Source organism: Pongo abelii, chromosome X (assembly GCF_028885655.2).
Source record: "Pongo abelii isolate AG06213 chromosome X, NHGRI_mPonAbe1-v2.0_pri, whole genome shotgun sequence".
Taxonomy (NCBI): Eukaryota; Metazoa; Chordata; class Mammalia; order Primates; family Hominidae; genus Pongo; species Pongo abelii.
Genome location: NC_072008.2, coordinates 40,730,012 through 40,752,668, shown reverse-complemented (window position 1 = coordinate 40,752,668; position 22,657 = coordinate 40,730,012).

Below are 22,657 nucleotides of genomic sequence, written 5' to 3'. Positions count from 1 at the left end.
TCTGAGCACACAGAGATCCCCCCACATCCCCCAAAATGTCCAGGGACCTCTGGAGAGAATCTCAGAGGATTTTCAGGTATGCCAGCCCCTCACTGCAAAAAGGATCTCCTGGTTTGAGCCACTCACCCAGGCTTGACCTCTGTTCTACTTTGGTCACCTCCACACTGAGCTCCAGAGCCCTTCACCTTGGTCCTGGTCAAAATAGGGATGGAGTCTCACTATGTTACTCAGTCTGGTCTCGAACTCCTGAGCTCAAGCAATCCTCCCGCCTTGGCCTCCCGAAGTGCTAGGATTACAGGTGTGAGCCACCGCACCTGGCCTCTCTTACCTTTTGACCCAGCAATTCTTCTAGAAAGGTATTCTTCTGATATACTTGCCCATATGCAGCAAGATCCATGCACAAGCCTGCCCATTACCACCTTGTTCATAAGATCAAAAAATTGAGAGCAACCTACATGCCCATCAGAAGAGGACTGGCTAAGTTAATTTGGCACACCCAGATTATAATAAACAATCCTTCAACATGTGCTGATAGGAAAAGATCTGTGAGCCATACTGCCAGCTGAAAAAAAGACGCAGAGAAGTGTGTGACTGTATTGTCCCTATCTTAGTTGGGTTTCCCCCAAAGCAGACCTTGAGACAAGGATTTCAGTGCAAGTCATTATTTGGGAGGTGATTCAGGAAGCACAGCGAGGGAGTGGGGAAGTGACAGCACAGGGAGGAAAGCCAATAAGGCTGGGAAAAATGAGCCGGTTACCACTGTGGGCAACTGGGGCTCCATCCCATGGGGCAGAACACACCTCAGAATCATGTCGCCAAGGGACAAGGAAGCTGGGATATTTATCCACCAACTCCTGCCCCTCAGTGGTTGAGAGGCATCCATTCCCTGGCATTTCCAGCCAGCCCCAAGTGCAAGCGATCATGCTCCTTGGCCAGAGAGCATCCTCCTGCAGAGAGAGATACAGGAAGAGGTAGGCTTTGAGTGAAATGTCTGCAGGCGCCTCTGGAGGAGGGTGGGGGTGATCCAGGGGATATGAATGGAGCACTACACCGTCTGCAGAGATCCCATTTCTGTATCTGAAAAGTTTTTTAAAAATATATAGATATTAATCACATATTTGGAAAAATTCTAGGGGTGTGGGCCTAGAGGACTGGGGGATAGTGAGGAGAGGTGCTTTTCACCTTGAACCCTTCTACTGTGTTTGCATTTTTTTTTAAAAAAAACAACTATATCCAGACCGTGCAACATAGCAAGACCTCATCTCTACCAAAAAAAAAAAAAAAAAAAAAAATTAGCTGGGCACTGTGGTGCATGCCTGTAGTCCCAGCTACTCAGGAGGCTAAGGCAAGAGGATTGCTTGAGCTCAAGAGTTCAAGGTTTCAGTGAGCTATGATCGCACCTTTACGCTCCAGCCTAGGTGACAGAATGAGACTCTGTCTCTAAAAAAAGAAAAAAAATCCATATATGATGTAAATAATTTAAAAACTGTTTAGTCAGCTTAAAATCTGCTCTCTCTACAGCTACTAAAGCTCCAACTTAATGGTTCTGCCCACCTTGAGTCTCTCCCAGGACCAAACGGTAACTCCTTGCATGTATCACATTCTGTCTGAGCACCGGGTACAGCCCTATCCACTTTATTTATTTATTTATTTATTTATTTATTGAGATGGAATCTCACTCTGTTGCCCAGGCTAGAGTGCAGTGGTGCCATCCTGGCTCACTGCAACCTCTCTCTCCCAGGTTCAAGCAATTCTCATGCCTCAGCCTCCCGAGTAGCTGGGACTACAGGAGTGTGTCACCACACCCGGCTAAGTTCTGTATTTTTAGTAGCAACAGGGTTTCGCCAAGTTGGCCAGGCTAGTCTCGAACTCTTGACCTCAAGTGATCCACCTTTCTCGGCCTCCCAAAGTGCTGGGATTACAGGCATAAGCCAACCATCCCCGGCCCCTATCCACTTTATATGCTCTGTCAAAGCCGAGCTCCATGACAGCCCTGCCAGGTGGACACTAGAGTCCCAACTTTAGAGATGAAAGGAAACTGACACTTAGAGAAGATAATGTAACAAGCTCAATGTCATACAATGGGAGTGTGGGTCCACGAGTGGAGCCAGAATTTGAACGAAACCTATCTGTCTCCTGAGCTTGTGCCTGCAGCCATGATGATCTGTTTCCACAGCTTCTCCCCATTCTATCTTGGGGAAACCTTGAACTCTTCCTCAGGTCGATTTCCCCTTCCCACATTGAAATGGGTACTGAATGTGTTTTAGGAGCCTCTGGTCCCTTGTTAGCCTTTTCCAACCTATGTGCCCCAGACACAGTGGAGGAACAGTGCTGGGAGTGAAGCTGATTTGGTTTGGCTGTGTCCCTATCCAAGTCTCATCTTGAATTATAGCTCCCATAATTCCCATGTGTCGTGGGAGGGACCCAGTGGGAGATAATTGAATCATGAGGGTGGGTCTTTCCCTTGCTATTCTGGTGATAGTGAATAAGTCTCACGAGATCTGATGGTTTTATTAAGGGGAGACAATCTCTTGCCTGCTGCCATGTAAGACGTGACTTGGCTTCTCATTCGCCTTTCGCCATAATTGTGAGGCCTCCCCAGCCATGTGGAACTGTGAGTCTATTAAACCTCTTTTCTTTATAAATTACCCAGTCTCAGGCCTGTCTTTATTAGCAGTGTGAGAACAGACTAATACAAGAGTCATTCGCCTCTGTTATGGGCTGAACTGTGTCTCCCCCCAAAAAAACTGTGTTGAAGTCCTAATCCCCAGGACCTCAGAATGTGGCCTTATTTAGAAGCAGAGGCTTGATTACCTCTGTAATCAAGTTAAAATGAGGTCATTAAGGTGGTCCTGAATCCAGTATGACTGGTGTCCTTAGAAAAAGGGGACAATTAGACAGAGAGACAGACATGTCCTGAGGGAGAATGCTACATGAAGACACAGGCAGAGATCAGGGTGATGCTCCTACAAGTCAAGGAATGCCAAAGATTGCCAGGAAACTACCAGAAACTGGGAGAGAAACAGGGAACAGATTCTCCTCACAGCCCTTAGAAGAAACCAACCCTGCCAACACCTTGACCTTGGACTTCCAGCCTCCAGAAAACTGTGAGACAATACATTTCTGATGTTTATGCCACCCAGTTTATTGTATGTTGTCACTGCAGCCAGAGCAGACTAATACACTCTTTTTCAAGGCTGCCACTACCTTGTAGCTTTCCACTCTAGCAGATATTAGCCCTCAGTCAAGGCATCTAGGGAAAAAGGGAGGGGAAGCAGTTTTTACAGAAGTGGTTGTTCCCACCTTCACCTCTGACTTTTACCCCAGATGGACTGAAAAGTCTTGTTGCTGATAAGAGGACAACTAGAAACAGAACATCAAGCTCTGGCCAAAGGCTTCCAGAATCACATAGTAATTCTTCCTGTCCTTCATGGTTGAATGAATGAATAAATGAGTGAATGAATGAAGCCGTGTATCCCTAGTGCCTTTGGCCTTACTCTAAATAGAAGCTTCTCTGCTTATGAAATTTTGGGCCACAGACTTTGATAGAAAGCTAAACAGTGGCTGGGTGTGGTGTGCTCACACATGTAGTGCCAGCTATTCAGGAGGCTGAGGCAGGAGGATCGCTTGAACATAGGATTTCGAGACCAGCCTGGGTAACATAGCAAGACTTTCATCTCTGAGAAAAAAGAAAAAAGAAAGAAAGGAAAGAAGGAAGGAAGGAAGAAAGGAAGGAAGGAAAGGAAAGGAAAGGAAAGGAAAGGGAAAGGGAAGGAAGGAAGGAAAGGAGAGGAAAGGGAAAGGGAAAGGGAAAGGGAAGGAAGGAAGGAAACGAAGGAAGGAAGGAAGGAAGGAAAAGAAAGCAAGCTAAGCACCAGAAAAAAAAAATGTATACTAACTCTGCTGCCACCAATAGGTGGAGGGAGTGATGGTCCCTTTGGGCAAATGAAAAAATGAATTCAAAGACAGTCACTACAATCCAACTTGTTTACAATTAGAAGCATGTCTGTATTTCCTTTACTCTCCTCTTCCTGTTCCTCCCATCCTCACTGCAAACCTTTTTTGAAGTACAACATATAGACAGTAAAGTGTGTGAACTATGAGGGTGCAGCTTGATACATTTTTACAAAGTCAACTCACCTGTTAACCGCCACTGAGATCAAGATCTAGCCCATCACCAGCACCCCAGATGATGCCTGCATGCTTCCCAGTTGATAGGCAACTGTTTTTCTGATTTCTGCCACCACAGATTACTTTAGCCCTGTCTTGGACTTCATATAAATGAAATTTCACAGAATGCACTCCTTTGTGTCTGCCTTCTTTCCTCCCCATTATGTATATGAAAGTTGTCTACGTTGTTCTGTGAAGCTGTACTTTGTCCTTTTCAACTGCTGTATAATATTCCACAGAAGAAACACACCACAATGTATTTACCCATTCCATTTCCAAGAGACATTTGGGTGGGTTGTCTCCAATCTGGGCTAATGTGAATAGTGCTGTGATGAGCACCATTTCACAGGTCTTTGGGGGAATATATGTGCTTATCTGCAGGCATTTACCTAGGAGTAGAACTGCTGGGTCATAGGGCAAGCTGTTCAGCTTCGGAGGTTACTGAACAATTCTCCACTGTGGCTGTGCCAAGTTACACACCCATCAGTAGCATATGAAGTTCCTGTTACTCCACATCCTTACCAACACTTACGATTACCAGTTATTTGTTTTGTTGTGCTGTATTAGTCATGCTGGTGGGGTAGTGTCATTTCGTGGTGGTTTGAATTTCCATTTCCCAGATGACCAATGTTGTTGAGCACCCTTTCTTGTCCTTACTGACTTTTTTGGATAGTTGCCCCATTCCTCCCTCCCTTACCTCTCTCTCTCTCTCTCTGTTTGTTTTTGTTTTGTTTTGTTTTGACCAAGATCTCTCTCTTTCTTAAAGCCCCTCCTTTTCCTATTTAAAAGCCAGTAGCCCAAGCACAGAGAGAGGGGCCTCCTTGGAGCTCAGCAAAGGCAATTGTGTCCTGCTTCGTCTGGGTCTGTACTCTCTTATCATCTCAAAGTGCTGTGAATGTCGCACCCCAACGCAGATGCGCCCCAGTAGGGTTGCTGCGCATGTGTGTAAGGAATGCGGTTTCTGTATTCTGGCCTTGCCTGGTCTGCCTACCTTGCAGAATTATTTTCCATTACATAAGACTCTGCAAAAGGCCTTGAGTTGCTGAGAGGAAAGGCACTGCATAAAATGCAAACTAACAAAAGCACTGATATCAAGTAATGGGGGAAATCCATCATGCCCTTGTCACTGGAAGAGCCCGATTATCTGATGGCTGCTGGCAGACTCATCCAGGTAGAAAAGGCAAGATCTGCAGGCTATAAACAGCCTCCTGGCCCCCAGCCTGGCTGAATACTCAATAATTTGCCTATCAATTAAGCCAAAGGATAGGCGGATGTGAGTAAGAGGGAGGGAGAAAGGCAGGCAGCTGAGTAGGATCTGCTTGTCTGTCACAAGGCCTCCTCGATTAACCATATCCTAGGCTCTCCCAAATGACTCATTTAACAGCGTTCAGTTTGTCCATCCGTGAAATGGGCCTAACCGAACCAAATGGTTGTCATTTCATACTTTGCAGAGATTATAAGGATAAATTTCATAAAAAGCATAAAGCCGTTGCAGTTGCAAAAAGAAGCAAGGGAGCAAAAACGAGATGCCCACGCCAGGTTTTGCAGTGGATCTGAATCCAGCATAAGGAGCCTGTGATTTTGGAGGGGCCGGTGGTATAACCCTGTGAAGCAGATGGGATTGATGGCCTCCTCAACCTCCACACTGCTAAAGGAACCCGAATCGAATTCAGATGTCCAGCCTCAGGAAAGGGGACGCCATCCCAATTCAGAGGCAGAGCTTTACCCTTGTAGCCCAATCAATGGTAATCTCCCAGAAACTGGTTTTGGGAGTGGGGTCATGTGATCCAGTGTTGGCCAATGAGCTGTGAGTTAATTCAGTTGAGGGGCCTTATTTCACTTAGGAAGGCAACCCTGGAAACATTCGTGATATTCAGCTGGCCTGTACCAGTACAGCTAGAGTTTTTTCTTACTGGTCGGTTATGACCTACTGTACAGGTTGTTGAATGTTTTGAATATCACTCCTGGCTGGAAAGAGAACAGTTCCTTGCCACTGGAGGTTGTGTGTCTGCATGTGATGCCTGGAACTGCAGTAGTCTTTTTGGGACCAGTTGGAGGCTGAAACTCACACATACACCAAGGAGGGCAGAGAGAATCACAGAAGAGCAGCCTTGAAGTGCGCATCTCAGGGCAGTTTCTGCCTTGGGGTTTCTAGTTAAGTGAAAGTAAACTCCCTTAACATTTTGAGTTGAGGGTTTCTGTTACTTGCAACCAAAAGCATCCTCCTTAGGATGCAGCCTACAGATCATTCTGGAAACAGAACAGCTGAAAGGCCCCCTAGATAAGGGCAATTGGAGCAGTAAGGCCAGCCTGTGTCAACACATGACAACCCATCTGATATGGTTTGGATTTGTGTCCCTGCTCAAATCTCAATTTGAATTGTAATTGCCATTGTTGGAGGTGGGGCCTGGTGGGAGATGATTGGATCATGGGACAGAGTTCCCACGAATAGTTTAACACCATCACCCCTTAGTACTGTATAGTGAGTGAGTTCTCAACAGATCTGGTTGTTTAAAAGTGTGTGGCGCCTCCCCACCCTTCCTCCTCCTGCTCTGGCCATGTGAGATGTCTCACTCCCCCTTTGCCTTCCATTGTGATTGGAAGTTTCTTGAGGCCTCCCCAGAAACAGAAGCTGCTATGCTTCCTGTATGGCCTGCAGAATTGTGAGCCAATTAAACCTCTTTTCTTATAAATTACCCAGTCTCAAAAAAAAGGAAAAAATAAAAAATAAAGAAAATACCCAGTCTCAGGTATTTCAGTGTGATATGGTTTGGCTGTGTCCTCACTCCAATCTCAACTTGAATTATATCTCCCAGAATTCCCATGTGTTGTGGGAGGGATCCAGGGGGAGGTAATTGAATCACGGGGCTTGTCTTTCCCATGCTATTCTTGTGATAGTGAATAAGTCTTATGAGATCTGATGGGTTTATCAGGGATTTCCACTTTTGCTTCCTCCACATTTTCTCTTGCCACCACCATATAAGAGGGCTTTCACCTTCCACCATGATTCTGAAGCCTCCCCAGCCATGTGGAACTGTAAGTCCAATTAAACCTCTTTTTCTTCCCAATCTCAGGTATGTCTTTATCAATAGCCTGAAAATGGACTAATAGACAGTGCAAGAACGGACTAATACATCATCAGAGCCTAAGCAGAAAAGAGTGTGGACATGAACTAGTGAGTAGAGTCGCTGTCTTGTACCCACTCCTGGCCTGAGGCCTCTCAGTGCTTATCGGTGAGGCTAAGGATCTGGGGGTGTCCTCCCCAACCCCATCAGGAAGAGAACACTGGAGAAGCAGAGGCTCTCCACTTGAATTTTATGGAGTAACCAAGGACACTGAGTTGTTGCTAGGGGTGTGTGAGGCAGGGTGAGAGTGCGTGGAGTAGGGAGGCTCCTAAGTAAAGAGAATACAGTACTACCCCCTTGTCCATGGTTTTGTTTTCTGTACTTTCACTTACCTGCAGTCAACCTTAGTCCGAAAAGATTACATGGAAAATTCTGGAAATAAATTGTGCACCATTCTGAGTAATGTGATGCAATCTTGCATTGTCCTGTTCCATTCTGCCCAGAACGTGTGTCATCCCTTTGTCCAGAGGACCAACACTATCTATGCTACCCGTCCATTAGTCAGTAGTCATCTTGGTTATCAGATCAACTGTCACGGTATCAAAGTGTTTGTGTTTAAGTAACCCTTATTTTACTTAATAATGGCCCCAAAGTGCAAGAGTAGTGATGCCGGCAATTCCGATATACCAAAGAGAAGCCATAAAGTGCTTCCTTTTAACTGGAAATTTGACCTTGGCATTCCTTGATTAGGTTCGGTACTATCTGTGGTTTCAGGTATCCACTGGGGGTCTTGGGACATATCTCCTGCGATAGAGGGGAAGCAACACTAAATGAGACGGAGACTGTTTCTCACAGAGCACTCTGCATTGCCAGAGCGGTCATAATCATGTGATGCTTGCAGTTGCATAGTAGTTTTATTATAACTCCTCAATGTTTACTGATAGGCATCTCTCTCATTCTTCATAGAATCACAAAATCACAGACTGCCAGAGTCCAAGAGGCCTGAGAGATAACCTTAGATGAGGGAATGGAAACTCAGAGGTGTCAAGTGATTTCCTTCAGGTCACACAAATAAGGAATGTCAGGGAAAGTCTCCAAACTGGGCTGCAGAGCTTCACAGGCAGTGCCCTTTGTGCTACCCACATGGCTGGAGAGCAGAGGCAGGGAGCACCAGGGTGGACAAGAGAGGTCCGCTTAGGGGCTGGCTGACAAAATGGGGCCACGAAGGGTGAATGAACTTGCTAATTTGATCTGTTCTCAGTGAACTCCTGTGTTTTTGAAGTCTTAGAAGACACAAGACAAAGTCCCCAAGGCTGGTCTCATGGTTCTGAAGGTGCTCTCTTTCTCTTATTCCCAGACTCTCTCTGTTGCAAGAAGACAGATAAGGGGACCACATGTACTAGTCGTCCCTGCCTAAGTCTTTGTTTTAGCTCAGAGCTGACCTTAGCTTAGGACTCAGCATTCTTCACGCACCCCAAAGAGAATCTGCTCATTCCCAAAGCATTCATGGGCCATGCAGGTTGTAATGAAGAATTTGTGGGAAGATGGAGGAAGGAGTTACATCCAAATATCCAGGCTGCTGAGTTTTACGCTGCCAGGGGGTAACCCTCACTTAAGATACAGAGTGACAGTCGCCCCTGGAGGTGTGCAAGGCAGAGACCCTGTGCATATCCCACTGTAAAGGGAATAAAGAGTTTCATCAGGGCACTGCCCATGCTCCCTTCGCCAATGCTGGAGGCCACCAAAACAGACACAATGACTGTTTCCTGGGATGGTCACTGTGGCAGAGTAGGTCACTGGTGCTGGGGGGTTAACATCCTAAGAACAACTCTTGATCACAGATGGAGGGGAGTTGATGCATAAACAGCCTAGTTCCTGGCTCTTCAGTCAACAACCCCAGGGTATGGGGCATGTTCCACACAGGGGGCCCTAGCAGGATTGAGCCCTGTTGCCTACCTGTTCCTTAGCACACCCTTGATTGGTTTCTCTCCCTTCCCTGTCTCACTTCCCCAGCCCCTCATCATGCCTCCCGGGATCACCTCCCCAACAAACTACCTGCACTCAAATCTTTGTTTTAGGGTCTGCTTGTAGGGGGAACCCAGACTAAGGTATCCTCAAGGTAATTCCCTCCCCTGACAACTGCCAACAGAGCTTTCCTCTCTGCTTCCACCTACCTAGCCTGGCCCCAGTCTTGTATGCTGCAGTTTCTTTTCTCCTGGATCTTAACCCCCACCCAATATTATCTCTTGAGAGCAACTCTGCCCTGATCAGTTTCTATCTCCTACTCCACCCCCAACCAGCCTCTGACCCACTTGGCCAACACACACCCACACACACTCATTACAATGTCAAAATTTTTCCTGTAGCTTAGGGAAAGTTTACCCCCAGATATGGACTGAACCCAGCAGAAATAAAAAGGGAACAAAATGGCAGTGTTCATGTTATTTTATTTTTAATTCCACAGCATCTCTCCCAATTCCCAGCAGAGAGATGTGGTGGATTAAAGATGGCCACCAATGCTTTCACACTCCTGGAAGTCTAGATCTCTTCCTTTAAATCTGGGTGGGTTCTGTGACTTCTTTGACCAACAGAATATGGCAGAAGTGATGCTGTGCCAATTTTGGTGCCCAGGCCTTAAGACCCTGGCAGCTTACGCTTCCTGTCTCTTGGAACACTCACTCTTAGAGCTGCCACATAAGATGTCTGACTCACCTACTAGAGACATCATATGGAGAGGCCCTGAGATCGTATGATATGGGAGAGTGGCCCAGCAAACCCAGCCGTTTAACCTTTCTGGCCGAGGCACTAGACACAGCCCATCTTGGACCCTCTAGACCAACCAGGCTGCTAGCAAATACTGCTGAGTGTTCTCAGCAGATACCATATAAGGAACAAAAGAACCGCCCAGCCGAGCCCTGCCTGAATTCTGACACCCTGCAGAGTTGTGAGATGTAATAAAATGGTTTTCCTTTGAAGTTACTAAATTTAGGGATCGTTTATCATGCAGCAATAGATAACTGGAACAGCAGGCATCAAAGAAATGTTCATTGAATGAAAGAGCAAAGGAAGGAGGGGAGAAAAGAAGGGAGAGGGAGGAAAGAGCCGCAGAGAGGGAGGAAAGGAGGGCAGTCCCCACTTGCTCTCAGGCAGCTGCAATGGGGCTGATTAAATGGTAAGTACTTGCAATGCTCATCATTCCATTTTGAGGAGACAGGTTCCTTTTGCATAAGTTGCCACCTGTGTTCTATGTCATTTAACTCTGTTACCTGATTACCTGTTACCTTTGATTGGATCGGGAATCTGCACCCTGGGCATGAGGTGTCCTGGCTTGAGAACTCTGAGGAGCCCCAGCAAGGCTGCTGCATCTGCACGGTGTGGTGAGGAGCCCACTTGATGAGATCCACTCTGGGGGAAAGTGTCTAATTCTGGACACCTTGAGAGGGAGCAGTAGAAGCCAAAAGAAGCTGGTTCTCAAGAATGGAGTTGGCTCTGGAGTCTGGAGCAGCTGAGGACAAGACCAGATGACAAGTCTGGCTGTGGCTCCTGCCATTTCCAGAAGCAAGGCAGGAGCTCTTGCTCATGCTTGGCCCTCCAGGGGCTTCTATAGACCCCGGCACCTGTGCTAACCTCATTGTGTCTCTGTGCTTTATAACCTGAGAGAGCCTAATAGGATGAAAAATAAAGTGAGTGGCGTGTCTGAATGTATATGCTTCAAAAGTGCATTTGTGTGTGTGTTTGTAGGTTGCATGTGTGCACACGTGAGTGAGCAGTTTGTTAGGATCTCTGGGTTTTAACCTAGGAAATAAAAATACTACTTGCTCTCTGTTTCCTCTTAAAAAAAAGACATTTTCTTTGCAATGTTTTCCCCTTGTGGTGGGGCAAAGAGCCACTGTTGGTGATTAAAGGGCAAGTGGTAAGACTGTGGCTTAAAATATTTTTAAACCTTGTGGTCCTTTGTTTCAAACAGAATGTTAGTGAGAAGACAGTAAGGTAAATCAGATAAAAGCCCCCACTGCTCTGATTTGGGTGGGGAAAGGGAGGCAGGAACACAGAGCTCAACCACTGGCACCCCTCCCCCAACCCTGAGGAGGCCCCAGGGATCCCCTAAGACTGTAGAGTTCAGAGGCAGAGGAGAGAGTTAGTAGCAGCCCCTCTCTGCTACTAACTCTATGACTCAACTTCTCTGAACCTTCTGAACCTTAGCTTTTTCAACTATTACATCAGGATTATACCCATTAGGACACTCTCAACGGAGTATCTAACAAAAAAAAATTTTTTAAACAATAACAGTATATTAATGTCTTATATAACAAGAAGTCCAAAGCCAGGAATGGTGGCTTGTGCCTGTAATCCCAGCACTTTGGGGGGCTGAGGCAGGAGGATCGCTTGAGACCAGGAGTTTGAGATCAGCCTGGTCAACAAAGTGAGACCCCGTATCTAAAAAAAATTAAAAAATAAAAGTTAGCCGGGTGTGGTGGCACATGCCTATGGTCCCAGCTACTCAAGGGGCTGAGGTAAGAGGTTTGCTTGAGCCCAGGAGTTCAAGGCTGCAGTGAGCTATGATTGGGCCACTGCACTCCAGCCTGGGTGACAGAGTAAGACCCTGTCTCTTAAAAAAAAAAAAAAAGAAAAATAATCTAGAGGCAGGTGGTCTTACATTGAGTGGCAAAAGAGGTCATGAAGGACTGAAGCTCTTTCTACATTTTTGTTCTGTCATCCCCTCACAGTCACAAAATGGCTGCTGCTGCTCCTACATCTCATATCCTTACGATGACATTCAAAGGCTGGAAGAAGGTGGATGGGTGACAGTGGCAGCAGTCTCCTTAGCATTGCTCTTTTTTCAGGGAGAAAAATATTTCTGAGAAATTACCCACCAGGATCATCCTAGGTTTTATTGGTCAGTTCAGGGACGTCCCTACACTAAATCATCAAAAAATTGGTGTTTGCATGATGATTGGCCTAGGGTAATTGAGTCATCTCCTGGGATTGAGCCCACCTTTCATGAATGCCTGTGGTCCCAACTACTCAGTAGGCTGAGGCAGGAGAATCGCTTGAACCCAGGAGATGGAGGCTGCAGTGAGCCAACATCGCACCACTGCACTCCAGCCTGGGCAACAGAGTGAGACTCTGTCTCAAACAACAACAACAACAAGAATAACAACAAACTGGGCATTTATCAGCAAGCAACAGTGGGTAGCTATCGGTAAGCCCAAAGAGATGTAGCTATCCACCCTGCATCCCTCACACTTGCAATCGGCTGTAACGGTCTAACCGGGTAATGACAGTGAAAATGCTTTGTCAACTAAAAGGGCCCACAGACACTCAAAACTAATGCTGTGCTCTAAGGTCTTGAGCACTGGGTTTATCTCACACAGGTGAGCATGTTACTGCTGCCTGAGAACCATCCATTTCACCATTGACTTTGACTCCACCCTTCAGGGCCAGGCTGTATGGAGAGAAGATTTAACTCAAGTTTAGAATATAACCCACAGCCCTGGTTTTCTGTAGGCAATCAGCATTTTGAGCCATCAGATGTATGTATCTAATCTTACCTCCTTGTCGACGTGTTTTGCATTGATTATCTGATTTCGTGCGGGATGTTTGTGGTTGGTGGCTGCCCCTAATCTGGCTTCACGTGGTGTCGTCCAGCCTGAGCTGTAAACACAGATACACTAGGGACCATGCCAGCGCAGTTCACTCAAGTGCCATGCCCGTCCCACTGCCCATGCCCACTAGCCCTTAATAAATGCTTCCTTGCTGTGACATGGACAAGAAAATCTGTGGACACTTCTGGCAGCTGTGTTTTTTTTTTTTTTAAATCTTCCTCCTCCCACCAAGATGTCAGTCTCCAATTTGCGAACCCAGCTTGTTTTGGAAGCGTTTAAGAAAACAATACTTACAGTCCTTACAGCTTCTTATGACAGAGGACCAAGTATTAGATTCCTGCTTTACCCATGAGAAAACACCGAGGCATACAGTGGTTATTGATGTGGGGAGGTGGAGATTCACAGCTGATTAAGGTTTTACAGAGGATCTGGGGTGGGGTTTTAGGCTGTTGCAAATGGACCTAAGCCAATTTGGTCATGCAAAACTATTAGGCTCTTTTTGGGAAATTTCTGTAGCCTCCAGTATTTAGAGGTGGGTGAGGGAGTAAGTCCCCTTCCTACACTGGGCCACCAGTCATTTTCAAGGAAGTCTTGCTCATCAGTCTTCTGAGCAAGCTGTGCAAAGCAGTCATATAACTTGTTCTGTTAAGTTCAGTGAAGTTCAGCTCTCTGTCCTTTGAAGAGCTCCAACAGCGCCTTGCAGGAAAGTTTGCCCAAGGCGAGCAGTGGGATTCTCTAACCTTCTAGTCTGACTGAGGGGTGCAAAGTCCACCAAATCAGCATTTGGATGCATGCAGGACCATGCAGGAATCAAGCCCAGGGTGCCATTCACACAAGTACAAACCATGGAGCATGCCAGATTTTCCTACTCTGTGCCTGCAAGAGCTGGAATGGGGGTGGGGGTGGGGCACATGGGAAAGTACCCAGTTTGGCCAGGAAGCAGAGGGAGAGGAGGAAATGGTGGGCACGTGCCTTTAGTATGGTTTCCGTGGGGAGGAATAGGTGAGACAGGATAAGCAGGCTTAGGATTGGCTAATTTGAATAATTTCAGCGGAGAAGGGGTGGGAAGAGGGCTGGGAGGAGATGCAGCAGGAAAGGAGGCCAGGCTGGCCTCTACAGGGAGGCAGGACTCCTGCTCCCTGCTCAGAGAGGCCAGGGCCACTCTAGGAGAGGAACACCTCTGTTGTGATTTGGAGACCCTCATTCATGGTCCTCCAGGAGGCAGGTGCGGGGCAGAGTGGGGGTGGGGTCTGCTGTGTTCCCCCTTCAGGAAGGAAGAACTTACTTTCTTCTGCTGAGAGCACTGCCTGCAGCCAGCCCCTCCCCAAGGCGAAAGAAACTGCCCTGCCAAGGGTTATGGCAGCCTTCTAGGGAAGCCCATGTCCAGGAACTGATCAATGGGAGGCTATAGAGGCTGGCCTTCCACCCCAAATCTGAAGGCTCGACCCAGCTCCAGAGTGTTGTGCCGGACCCTTATTGACTCCTGTAATGATGGCACTGTGTCCAAGAGGCCGAAGAAGAGACCCAGAGATAGCGAACAAGACATAGGGTTTACTGGGGGGGCTTCCACACGGGGATAGTCCAGTGATGGCGGGCTGGACAGGACAATTGCTACAATTTGTAATAAGCATGCCCTTTATATGGTGTTTTCACTTAGTACTTGCCACCTAGCACCCTCCATCTAGCAACCTCCATCCAACCCCAAACAAAGGGCCTCGATCCCCTGTATGGCCTGCATTCCAAGAGAAGGGCTGGGGGTTCAGATGTCCTTCATAGATAAGGAGTGAATCTCCAGGTTAGCCACTCCAGGATTACTTAGCTTGGGACTTGGAATACACACTCTTCTTAGACCACATGGTCATTCTCAGGGTCATTCTTCAGTTATTGCTGTCAGGCGCATCTGCCATATACGGAGCCCTCCGCCAAACACAGAGCCCTCCACGAGGCCAGCTGAGGCGACTGTCGGGCTTGCATTATAGTCTAGTCCCCACTCCCTTCCCCAGGTGCTGATCCTAACAGCGCTCCCTAGCAAAGGTCCTGCCTGCTACTCCGTCTCAGCATCTCCTTCCCCAGGAAACTTGACCTGCAACAGCACAGGTCGGTCACTCTGTCCACCTGTGATCGCCAGGCTGGACAGAGCAGACTGGTACTAGAGCCGGGCACCCCTTGAGGGGAGACGAAGAGGCAAGAACCGGCTTTAATGACCAGCTCATTTGCAGACCTTTCCTTGACCTCCGCCCTGGCTGCCTTCTCCCTCTTCCTGCCCCTGTAGGACCTCTGTGAGGGCACTCATTAGACCTGGGTTTCAGATTATGTGCATTGTGGAATCTTACTGTCTGTCCCCTCTGAGCAGTTTCCTACATCCTGTGAGTGTGCCTGCTCAAAACCTGCCAAGGCAGGAGAACAGAAAAATGTGGACACAGAGGGGAGGGGAAGATAAGAAAAAGAGTGTTCCTGCCTCGAAAACATAAAGAGAGCCCCCCTCTGCGCGCGCCCCCCCCCCCGCCGCTTACATGCAAAAATGTGACAATTGACCCCCCCGACGGCTCCCTCCTGCCCTGAAAGTGTTAATCCACCTCGCTGGGGGTAGGCCGGCCTCCCCACAGGCTATTTTCCTGGGCCTGCCTGGCTGGGGATCAGGCCCATTGTTAATAAGTAATGACAGCCCAGCTCCTCCTTGCATTCCCCTGGGGTTTTGTGTCAGAAACGTCTTCCCTCGCTGCCGCTCGAGCTGACAGGCTCCAGCTCCCGGCAGGCGGCTGTGAACACAAGCCAGCCTCCGCCAGGATGCCCCACGTCATCGGGCCCAGAGCCCCAGGGCAGCAGAGAGGGCAGTAATCCCATCCCTCCTCCCTTCTCAGGTGAGGATGATGTCAGCGGTCTGTAGGGACTGCGGGCCCTGTAGGGAACCTCATAGCCTCCTTCAGCAAGGGGTGGGGCTATGCCCTGATGAGTGGCAGATTCCTTAAAGCCTTAAGCCAGCAGGAGCCTGGCTGCATGGCCTCAGTCTCTGCCTCTGCTCTGTGGGAAATCAGCTCACTAGGGTTGGTATTGCTGACGACACCATTTTAAGGATGCGCCAGGAACTGGGTAGTTCAGGTGGACTTGCTGACTAGCAGGAAGTTCCTTCTTCAGTCTGACCTAAGTCACACATCACGTTTCGCACTTACATTTGCCCAGAAAGGGTTCACAAACAAAAGCATTCTGGAACCTTCTGGAGAAAAAGACAATGTTTGTTCCCCCTTGCCAATGCTCCGTCCTGTTTTAACCTATATGCTTTACTGTTATTCAAGTACGGTGAGGCCAGCCATTATGGATGACCATTGCCATTAAAATGGAGACCATTGCCATTGAAAAGGCAGTTTGCTATACTCACAGATCCCAAGAGGAGGGGGCATGCCACTCCATGGGTTGGGGAGGGGGGCCCACGAGGAAGTGCTCGGTTTGATCAGGAAGCAGAGGTCGAGGAGGAAATGGTGGGCGCGTACCTTTGTTGTGGTTTCTGCAGCAAGGAATGGGCCAGGCAGCATGAGCAGGTTTATGATTGGCTAGTTTGAATAACTTCAGTGGGCTCTGGGGTGTAGGGGCTGTCCCAGGCTGTCTAGTAGCTGGCCCTGGGGTAATTAGGGCTAGGAGTACGCTGTTAGGATAGCGGCCACTATTAGGATAGTGGCTTGGAGTGTGAGAGGCAGGAGTTGTTTCCTCTATTTAGGAATTGGCTAACTCTAAGAGGGGACAGTGCCTCCAAGGTCAGCAAGGCCCCGGTTGTCAGAGCATCAGAAAAGAAGAGACATGGTCGAGACCAGCCTGGCCAATATGGTGAAACCCTGTCTCTACTAAAAATACAAAAGTTAGCCGGGCGTGGTGGCACGTGCCTGTAGTCCCAGCTACTCGGGAGGCTGAGGCATAAGAATCGCTTGAACCTGGGAGGCGGAGGTTGCAGTGAGCCGAGATCGCACCACTGCACTCCAGCCTGGGCAACAGAGTGAGACTCCGTCTCAAAAAAAAAAAAAAAAAAGAAGAAGAAGAAGAAGAGACATGGTTAATACATGTCCTGTTTCATTGTGCATGGTTTATACTGATTGGAATAACGTTCAGCTTATTATTGGGATTTGAAACCCACCGATAGCATGTTTTCAGCAGTACTATTAATTATAACAGAAAAGGGAAACAACCCAAATGTCCATCAGTATAAGAATGGTTAAATAAACAATGGGCTAGCCACACTATGGAATACTCTACAGCAAATACAAAAAAGACATACACCTATGTGCACTGATACTGACTGCTCATGAAGATGTGTTAAATTTTAAAAGTTGTAGAGCCATTCACACCGTATAATCCCATTTATGTAAAAACAAAATGAGTAATAACAAACCTTTTGGTGGCATATGTACCTACATGTATATAAATGCAAAGAAAAGACTATCTGGAAGAATGTACACCCACGATGAACAGTTTTGACCTCTGGGGAGGGTGTGACAGGTTGATTTCTCCGGGAAGCAGGTGCTAAGGTGGAGTAAGGAGGGCCAAGGGTTTATTGGAAGTAGTACCGCGGAAGGAGGAGGGGAGGAAGAAGGACTAGGCAGGGAGAGCCATCAGGTGGCAGTGCAGATCTGAAAAGTCTCTGCTAGCCCAGCGGGAGCTCCGAGCAAAGGTGCTCATCAGAAGAACCCTGCCTAATTCAGAAAGGGCTGGCCCTGAGTACCACCCGCCTTGCTCAGCCGCTTGCCAGGGAACACGTGGGAAAGGTTGAGGTGGGCCCTGAGGCTGTCTGCTCACAACACTCGGAGAAGTTGCACAGCAGATGTGCTCCTGAAGGGGATCGGAGCAGCTCAGCCCCACGTCTGCCACAGAAGGCTTGGGGTGTGGTGAGGAGGAGGGGCCAGGGAAATGTGTACTTTCCTGGCATTTGACTTTGCGCCTGGAGACTACTGATATATGCAAGTTGTAAACAGAGGGACAGACAGAGATTCTAATTGGCTCCTGCCTGTGACTCCTCCTCCTTCTCGCAAGTCCTCACATGCTCTCAGCAGCTGCAGGGGCCCAGGAATCCACCCAGCTGCAGCATTTACTCAGTTTCTTGTCGTCTGGCTTTAGCTCAGAAGACCATATGCTCACATCCACTCTCTCCTCCTCTGACTACGCCATACTAGCATAGTTAACATTCCTTTCTAGGAACAGTTCAGTGGCACTGTGCAGACTCAGGATGCCAGGTGTGATACGAATGCTGGGGAGAGAAGCAATAGCTTAGGTCCTCGCAGGGGAGATGGAGAGTCACACATTTGCAGCTTCACACTTTTCAGGGCAGTATGTGCTCTGTGCTGAAGGAGAAGTTCAAGGAAGGGTCATTAGCAGGCATGACTGACCACCCCGAGCATGGTTCAGGTCAAGGCATGCTTCTTCAATGGGTGGCATTTGGACTTGCCCTCAAAGGATAGAGAAGGAAGGAAAGAACATTCCAGTAAAAGGGAACAACATGAATATAGACAGAGAAGGGGCCGGGTGCAGTGGCTCACGCCTGTAATCCCAGCACTTTGAGAGGCCGAGGCAGGCAGATCACCTGAGGTCAGGAGATCAAGACTAACCTAGCCAACATGGTGAAACCCCGTCTGTACTAAAAATACAAAAATTAGCTGGGCATGGTTGCAGGTGCCTGTAATCCCAGCTACTCAGGAGGCTGAGGCAGGGGAATTGCTTGAACCCAGGGGGCGGAGGTTGCAGTGAGCCGAGATCATGCCATTGCACTCCAGCCTGGGCGACAAGAGAGAAACTCCGTCTCAGAAAAAAAAAGAAAAAAAAGACAAAGAAGGGGAATATGCAACATATGTATAGACTCCAACCTAATTCAAAAGTCCAGAGATCATACTGCCTTCAGACAAGTCCCAACCCAATATCTCTCAGGGTCGGGCTTCTCTTCATCTTGACATATAGCAATCCTGTGGTGTTGGATTCATCCCCAAATTTCAAACACCGGCTCCCCTGCTGCTCCAGACTGCTTACAAAACGACTGCCATGGTTCCGCACCTCACATCTCCACACTACACAGGCCAAAGGAAAAGAGAACAACTCCCTCCAACAGCTACCAAGGAAGATACCTTTAGCATCACTTTTCCATAAGGCCCCAGCAACAGTCTCCTGACATCTCATTGGTGCTAGTCAGGCTATGTGCCTATCCCTGGACCAATCACTGAGGCTAAGTGGATTTCTAGGTCCTGGAAGGGAGACATTGGTTGGAGATGGCTTCAGCTTAAAGATAATGCCAATTCCTATGGGGCAAACAAGCTTCAGAACTTACCAGTTACTCCTAAATCTAGAACAGGAGTTGAGATATGAATGTAGCAAAAACCTTCAAAAGCATCATTAGAGGAAAAGACAGGACAACGTAGAGATCTATAATTTTTTTTCCCTGCTACACTTTAATTGCCCTTCTCTGGCATGCACTGCATAAATTAAGAGCTAGTTAATGTTGTAATGCGTAAAACAATTTCATGCATATTAAATATTGCACTTGTACTTTAATTCCACATTAAGTGGTCCCCTGAAATTTTTAAATTTACAAAGTCACTGCTGTGCTACATGAAAAAGGTGCTAATTAAGTGTTAATCAGTAGCCAGATAACCTTCCCCGAACCCTGCCCAAGGTCTCCACAATGACCCATTGCCAGAGAACTCGATGTGATGGCCACAGAAAAAGAGAGTGCAGAGCAGACACAAAATGGTTTTTCAGCCACATCCCAGCCAATTAAGGCAGATTTGCTTATTACGCAGTTCTAATTAAATGGCATCCACTTTAGTGGACACAAGACTAATAATAATAATAGTATTTAATACCAGCAGAGCTTTCCAAATTCAAAACACTGGGAAAACACTAGCTGATTAACAAGTGGGCATCCCTTCCTGGGCAAGAAGAGGGCTTTTTGGGTGGGCTTGCTAAGAAACAGGAGGCATGCACAAGGACAGATAAAATGAAAAGATATGGTTCCCTCTCTTTAAGGGGCTCACCCTCCTATAGACCAGCAGCGCTACTCGCTACTCAAAGTGTGGCCCGTGGACCAGTTCTGGGTCACAATGATATAAACATGGAAAATGACAGTAAACCATTGAGAAGCCTTGAAAGCAACTTGACCTTGCTGTGATGTCCAAGTGTGTGATCAGTGAACTCTTGTTGAATAGGAAATAAATCAGTTCCATCTTCCATGGTGAGTCACACGTGGCATGAGCTCTATAATAGTCATATGCAGTAGGGTCACATATCAGTCTATGATGTACTAGAAATGAAATATATATATATATATATATATATATGTATATAATCTGGTCCTTTATCACAGATGGTTTGAGAAACACTCCTGTAGACATATCAATCGTATAGAATAAGGGGATATGGGTTTAGTTACATCTCCACAAATCAAGGCAAGGAGTTGGAGAGGAGACTCAGCGATGTGCGGTTTCACACCTCTATATTTTCCCTCATGCTATTCCTCTGCTTGGAATGTTCTGTGTGTCCTCAGCAACCCCACTCCCCGCCCAACCTCTTTACACACGTGAAGTTATCTCAGTTCCTGGAAATGTGGCTTCCTTCAGGAAAGATTCATGGCTCCTCCCCACACCTTGCAGCAGAACTGGCTCTTCTTCCTTGGTGCTATTTCAGTCGCGTGTGCACTCTGCCATTGTTGCACTTTTCACACAGGGCTGGGTACATTTATGTCACTTTGCCCAATGGGACTGACAGATCCTTGAAGGTGGGGCTGATGATTTATGGTTTTAAATGCCCAGTACAGAGCACAGAGTAGATGCTCATTAAATGTTTGCTGAATTCAGTTTTTTAAAAATTGTGTAAAATATATATAGCAGAGTTGGGTGTGGTGGCTCACGCCTATAATCCCAGAACTCTGGGAGCCTGAGACCAGAGGATTACTTGAGGTCAGGAGTTCAAGACCAGCCTGGGCAACATGGTGAAACCCCGTCTCTACTAAAAATACAAAAACTAGCTGGGTGTGGTCATGCACACCTGTAATCCCAGCTACTTGGGAGGCTGAGGCAGGAGGATTGCTTGAGCCTGGGAAGCAGAGGTTGCAGTGAGCTGTGATTGCACTACTGTACTCCAGCCTGCGCAACAGAGTGAGACTGTCTCAGAAAAAAAAAAGAAAAGAAAAAAAAAGAAATATATATATATATAGTAAAATTTACTATTTTAACCATTTCTAAGTGTACAGTTCGGTGTCATTAAGTACACTCACGTTGTTTTGTAACCATCAGCACCATCCATCTCCAGAACTTTTCTCATCTTGCAAAACTGAAACTCTGTACCCATTAAACAATAACTTCTGCTTCTCCTCTTTTCTGCCCGCCCCCCAGCCCCTAGCAGCTACCATTCTACTTTCTGTCTGTATGAATTTCATGACTCTAGGTACATGATATGAGTGGAATCATACAGGATTTGTCCTTTTGTGACCAGCTAATTTCACTTAACATAATGTCTTCAATCACATGTGTCAGAATTTCCTTCCTTTTTAAATGACTTCAATTTAAAATATTCAAGATTATTATATAGTTGTGCAATGAGTAGGAAGGGTATCCCCCCGCCACCCCAGCTCAGCCTGTATTTGAAGCAGAGAACAGAGGACAAAAGGGTGTTGATGATCCAGGAGGTGGCAGCAGAAAACAAAGGGCCACTGTGTTCTGCAGGGCTCCTCCTCTCTTCCTGCCCCTGTTTGCTCTTGTTCCTGCTCAGCTGTTTAGTTTAGCCTCTTGAAAGTAGGAGGTTCCAATCTGGACAGCCTGCCCAGTAAGGAACAGGCCTGAGAGGTGTTCTGGCAGGAGGGCAGCAGAGCACAAGTGGTGACAGTGGAAATGGACTCAAAGTCCCAGTGGTGGCCCCACCAACACTCACTGGGTGACCAACCACTTAACCTCTCTGAGCCTGGTCTATAAGATTGGGATGACAATACTGTGTACCTTACAGGGCTGTTGAGGGGATCCGATGAGGTAATGCATATAAACCACTTGGTCAGCTTGAAAGCACTGCATATGCCAGTTATCATGTTTTTATTACTACTGTGAACTAAGAAGAAAGTACAGCTCATTATTTACACTTCCTGAGAAGAAAGTGAAACAGCTCCGGCATCATTCAGCCTTCATCTTTGGGGCATTTCTGGTTCCTTTCTCTTTTTCTTCTTCCACCCTCCAAACTTTCACCTTAGAAAGTATTTCTAGACCAAGTGCAGTGGCGCACACTTGTAATCCCAGCACTTTGGGAGGCTGAGGCAAGCAGATCTCTTGAGCCCAGGAGTTTGAGACCAGACCGAGCAACATGGCGAAACCCTGTCTCTACTAAAAAAAAATCCAAAAAAAATTAGCTGGCTATGGTAGTGTGCGTCCCAGCTACTCGAGAGTCTGAGGTTAGAGGAACACTTGAGTCCAGGAGGTGGAGGTTGTAGTGAGCTGAGATTCGTGCCACTGCACTCCAGCCTGGGAGATACAGCCGGACCCTGTCTCAGAAAAAAAAGAAAAAAGGAAGTGTTTCTGTTCCATTCTGTCGAATGTCATTAACTGCCACTACACTGCCAATGAGACAAACAAAGAGGCACGACGGAATTCATTCAGGGTGTCAGCAAACACGATTGGAAGCATGAGCCGTACGCTAGGTTGTGTACTGGGAACAAAAAGACCAAGGAGCCAAATAGCTTGACCTAGAGGAGTCCACACCGTAGAGTGCGACCCAATATGGAAGTAGATGTTCATAACATCTTCCATTTTCCCCTCCAGGCCGACCCTCCAGCCCCTCCTCCCTGCCCTGTGCCCCAGGAAGCTG